The 6,000-nt window shown below is 40.7% G+C and overlaps 1 protein-coding gene across 9 annotated transcripts in view; it reads right to left on the reverse strand.

Moving 5' to 3' along the window:
* Nucleotides 1-2,502, reverse strand: part of LOC139581685 (rho guanine nucleotide exchange factor 9-like) — an 83,468-nt gene extending 80,966 nt beyond the window's left edge. For 5 of the 9 annotated variants that reach the window (XM_071411702.1, XM_071411700.1, XM_071411701.1 and 2 more), the window contains exon 1: nucleotides 2,160-2,499. The gene's annotated coding sequence lies outside the window, so the exon portion shown is untranslated. Of the gene's footprint in view, nucleotides 1-2,159 lie in introns of all 9 variants that reach the window. The other 4 variants (XR_011676269.1, XM_071411703.1, XM_071411699.1 and 1 more) reach the window with 3 other exon arrangements.
* Nucleotides 2,503-6,000: the final 3,498 nt, after the last annotated feature.

Consider the following 6,000-nt stretch of genomic DNA (forward strand, 5'->3'; position numbering starts at 1 on the left):
ACAACACATAACATAGTAGTACATGGTCATACAACACATAACATAGTAGTACATGGTCATACAACACATAACATAGTAGTACATGGTCATACAACACATAACATAGTAGTACATGGTCATACAACACATAACATAGTAGTACATGGTCATACAACACATAACATAGTAGTACATGGTCATACAACACATAACATAGTAGTACATGGTCATACAACACATACCATAGTAGTACATGGTCATACAACACATAACATAGTAGTACATGGTCATACAACACATACCATAGTAGTACATGGTCATACAACACATACCATAGTAGTACATGGTCATACAACACATACCATAGTAGTACATGGTCATACATGGAACATTCTATACAAGCATAGATAACTAGCAAACAATGTTCAGTATTTGAGATGAGCTGATGTAGTGTGACTTGAAACAAGGGAATCTTTCATCTTGTGTGCTGTACAGTGGTCCCCTTAAAGTGAGTCAGCATTATTTAAACCCCCACCCCCATACCCCTCTATGCCCCCGCGAGCCACATTAGCCCAAGTAATTATACAGAAGACAGCGGCACACGAACACACATACACCAGGATCCTGCGTTGCCGTGGAAACCTACGGAGGTGGTGGTGATGTGTGTGTGTGTGTGTGTGTGTGTGTGTGTGTGTGTGTGTGTGTGTGTGTGTGTGTGTGTGTGTGTGTGTGTGTGTGTGTGTGCGTGTGCGTGTTTGTGTGTGTGTGTGTGTGTGTGTGTGTGTGTTGATATCACATGACATATCCCCTTCATCTGAGGAGGATGACTGAGAGCCAGGCCCCACCTCCATTCACTCTCTGTTCCACATATTAACGCACTATACTAGTCCACGTCATTTGAGACAGGACTATGCCCTATTAGTCTACGTTATGTGAACCTACAGATCCATCCCACAAGAGTAGTTAGGCATACATGTAGTCAGATACAGTATTATAAACTAATCTAGAAGGAATGGTTACATCATGTAGTTAGATACAGTATTATAAACTAATCTAGAAGGAATTGCTTCATGTAGTCAGATACAGTATTATAAACTAATCTAGGAGGAATGGTTACATCATGTAGTTAGATACAGTATTATAAACTAATCTAGAAGGAATGGCTTCATGTAGTCAGATACAGTATTATAAACTAATCTAAGAGGAATGGCTTCATGTAGTCAGATACAGTATTATAAACTAATCTAAGAGGAATGGTTACATGTAGTCAGATGCAGTATTATAAACGAATCTAAGAGGAATGGTTACATCATGTAGTTAGATGCAGTATTATAAACTAATCTAAGAGGAATGGTTACATCATGTAGTCAGATACAGTATTATAAACTAATCTAAGAGGAATGGTTACATCATGTAGCCAGATACAGTATTATAAACTAATCTAAGAGGAATGGTTACATCATGTAGTTAGATGCAGTAGGCCGTCATTGTAAATAAGAATTAGTTTTTCACTGACTTGCCTAGTTAAAAAAAGTTTAAATAAAAATAAATAAACATCATGTAGTTAGATACAGTTTTATAAACTAAGAGGTGTAGTTAGATACAGTTTTATAAACTAAGAGGTGTAGTTAGATACAGTATTATAAACTAATCTAAGACGTATCCTCCACTAGAAGTTAAACAATACTCCAAGAATGTGTCAACTGTACTATATAAATATATATATTTTATAATAACATGATTTAAAATGACACTATTCCATATATATGATCCTATAATTACATATAGGCCTATATACTCTATAAACTAGAACAGGTGTCTCTTATCAAATATTCATAAAATGGAGAAGAAACAAATATATGCCAACAAGACATTCTAAATATGAAAAATCTGCATCACGTTATGTGTATTTATTGTTTTAAATAGGCCTGTAGGAACGTCAAAGTAAACTGAAAAGTGCATAGTTGATTAATAAATTAGGATCGGCAACGGTAAGAATCGGCTATAGCCAATCTTTAGAACAGTTCGGAAAATTATTTTCTTCTCATATAAGTAATTTAACCGATCCATTTAACAAGAATCCGTTACAGTATAGCCTCCATGGCAATTTATTGACGACAACAGACGTAACAAGCAAGAAACGTTACGGAACATGCGTTTAGAAAAGTGGTGTAACCTACCAACCGGCTTTCAGGAGCTGAAACTCCTCAATACTTCTGGACAAAACGTAATCTTTCAATTACAGTAAGTAGGATGCAAAAACAGCGGTTGACTTCCCACCTGGTAAACTTTTTATATCTATGAGTAACGCTGAAATTATGCTGTGGTGAGATCTCAGGCGAAGTCTTTTGACGTGGGCTAATCTCCTTAGGTTCTAGAAATCCTCCTCAAAACTCTGAAATGTCCAAAGTTTTCTCTCTGAGCAGAGAGAATGATGAACACTCTTGCCCTTTAAACTCAAGCAGCAGACGCCGACAGTCAGATGATAAAACGCTCTCACGCAGACAGTGGAAAGCGGGACAGACTACATACGATCAGCAGCCAGGGCGCAAAAAACACACGCACTCACTCACACGCACATGCTCACGCACCACACTCACATGCTCACGCTCACGCACACACACACACACACATACACACACACACACACACACATACACGTATTAGATGTATTGAAACAAATTACCTTGATAGACCTAGTTTCCCCAAAAAAATATATATATATCAGTTTCTGTTGAATTGTAATTAGTAAACTGCCCCCTAGTTCATTTAAGTAGCCCAATAACCTTAGCGATATAATGGTTCAAGTTAAACATGTCAGAGAAAAGATGTGATTGACTGAACAGTGGTTTCATTGGCTGGACCCGCTTTCAGGAATTGCTTTGAATGTGAAAATCCTTCTATTGAAAGGACACAATGGAAGAGAGCACACAGGGGAAACTGAATTCACAGAATCTAAACAGCTTCAGAGTCTTTTAGCTGTGAAAGAGGAGATGGTAGGGCAGGGGACTAAATTTAAACGTTTCCTCTCTGTCCTGTTTCTGGCCCATTGTCATCGCATGGCGTTCTCCCTTCTACACAGGAAGCAGTGGATCTTACAGCAAAGGGGGTGGGGGGGGACTATTTGGCTGACAATGGCAGGAAGCCTGTCTAAATGTATGTAACAGTCTGTCTGTGTGTCCCCGCCCTCCTGTGGACCAAAGACCCCTTAGAGTGGTCCTGAAGAACCTCACTGTTTTGTAACTGTGTGACTTATCCTCCATACTCTTCCTCTGTAAATCATACTCTACAGTCATCATCCTCTTCCTCTGTAACTCATACTCTACAGTCATCATTCTCTTCCTCTGTAACTCATACTCTACTGCCATCATCACGCCACTGAGGACAGTAACAGCCATGCTCTTTACATGACCCATTGTTTATCAAGATGACAAACCTTAAAGGCACAATGAAGGTTTCCTGCCTTGGCGGGGCTGCTGTGGGCTGAAACACAGATACAGGATTGTGGAGAGACCGTTATAGAATAAGAGTCATGCCGTGTTTATAATATGGTCAAATAACTTGAAAATATTTTTATAGAAAAGTAACATTATCGTTACATGATAACTTGAGAGCCTTCATAATAGTAACCTGAAGACTGTACAGATATAGGATCTTCATTTGATCACCCTGTTACAGGATAACTTTCCTGTAATGCAGGACATTTAAAACTTGTAGTGTATTTGAGGTTTAAAAAGGCTTCTAAAGTTTGTAATTTTGACTTTGAAATTTTAGATTTGATTTTCCCTTACGAAAAATGTATCAACTCCTACACGAATGTCCAATAATTAATTATAATCCACAGCATAATTCATATTTCCTGTTGCTGCAGGATTATTTTCCTGCTGTAGCAATCTGGCGAAAATGAAGGTCCTACAGATCAGTATCTTATACACACTAAATGGCTGCAATTTAAAGTACTGTAATGTCTAATCCTCCTCTTTCTCTATTCCAACCCTATCCCTCCTTTTCTCACGGAAGCCAGGCAGCTTCATGCTGTCCCCTCTAGTCAGTCACAATACACACATCCTGATCCTGGCCTAAAGCTCTCTGTCTCTACTGGGGTCGTCCTCTCAGTCTTCTCAGTCTAGCTCAGACCTGCTCAATCCAGACACATTACACCAAACACAGACAAACACATATATAGGAAATTACATCGACTACACACAGAGACACACTTTAAACAATTCAACAGGTGATTCGATTCATTATGAGAGTTATGGAGAAAGTGAGAGAGAGAGAGAGAGAGAGAGAGAGAGAGAGAGAGAGAGAGAGAGAGAGAGAGAGATGGAGAGCAAGAGAGAGAGAGAGAGAGAGAGAGAGAGAGAGAGAGAGAGATAGAGAGAGAGAGAAAGAGAGAGGAGATATGTAATATAATATGTATATAACTGTGTGTGAATATACAGTATGCAGGCTAGCTACTGATCTTAGGGTGTTAGAACTGTGTGTGAACATTGCAACTGCTCATAGCAGTGATGTCATAGGCTTCACATTTTCTGAACAATTGCCGTCTTCCTGTGCTTCCTGTGACATAGTCCCGACTGACTGCAGGGATAGATAGAGATTACACACACACACACACACACACACACACACACACACACACACACACACACACACACACACACACACACACACACACACACACACACACACACACACACACACACACACACACACACACATCAACACACACGCACGCACGCACGCACGCACGCACGCACGCACGCACGCACGCACGCACGCACGCACACACACACACACACACACACACACACACACACACACACACACACACACACACACACACACACACACACACACACACACAGGACTCAGTTTAGCTACAAACAGCTGTAATTATTTCAGCAGTCATTGTCAACGCAACCGAGGGAAAACAGTGTATGAAAAGAAGAGAGCGCGAGGGCAGGACGATAAGAGGGTCAGATGCTGTATGTTATGATATGATCGTCTATAAAAGCCTGGGAACATGAGTCACATACCAGAACTAGCTCATTTGAGTGTTGTACTGTTTGTTCACACTTGCTACGGCATTTACACGTGAACATTTGTGTTGAAATATGTTTCAAGAAGCACATGAGAATGACTTGTTTAGACTTGTTAATGTCCTTCTTGGAATGTTGATAACAGTCATGTAGACTATTGGCAGATTGGTTAAAGGGATATTGGGGATTTAAGCTTGTTAATGATTTGTGTGAGTTGTAATCTCGACAATGTTCAACACACACGGTCTGGATATTAAATACATTCAGGCAATAGACACTGTCTAGTAGTAGAGGAGGGTTGGATAAAATTACACTGACATTCTTCACATTCCCTCAGAGCAGGCCTGCGTCTCAAATGGCAACCTATATAGTGCATTACTTTTGACCAGGTGCACTACCTTTGACCAGGACCCAAAAGTAATGCACTATATAGGTTGCCATTTGGGATGCAGACCAGATCTACATTCTTTCCCTGTCCTAACTGCTCATGGCACCATCACTGCCACAGCCAACACACACACACACACACACACACACACACACACACACACACACACACACACACACACACACACACACACACACACACACACACACACACACACACACACACACACACACACACACACACACACACACACACACACACACACACCACTGCTAACCCTAAACCTAACCCACTGACACAACTGTTATTTCTTATTTGCTTTAAACAATGCTGAGAGGAGTTTCAGAAGCTTTGCATATTGTCTGCACACGCTCACGTGCACATCATACCCCTCACAACATCACGTTTAGAGTGGGAGGAATGTTTAATGAGAGAGTTTATGTAGTGGTGACAGTGGGTGGAGAGGGCCAGGCTCTGCTATCTACCTTACCTAGAGGAGAGAGAGAGGAGAGAGAGGGAGAGGGAGGTGAGAAGAGAGAGAGAGGAGAGAGAGGGAGGTGAGAAGAGAGAGAGGAAGATGAGAGAGAG

This window comes from Salvelinus alpinus, chromosome 7 (genome assembly GCF_045679555.1).
Source record: "Salvelinus alpinus chromosome 7, SLU_Salpinus.1, whole genome shotgun sequence".
Classification (NCBI taxonomy): Eukaryota; Metazoa; Chordata; class Actinopteri; order Salmoniformes; family Salmonidae; genus Salvelinus; species Salvelinus alpinus.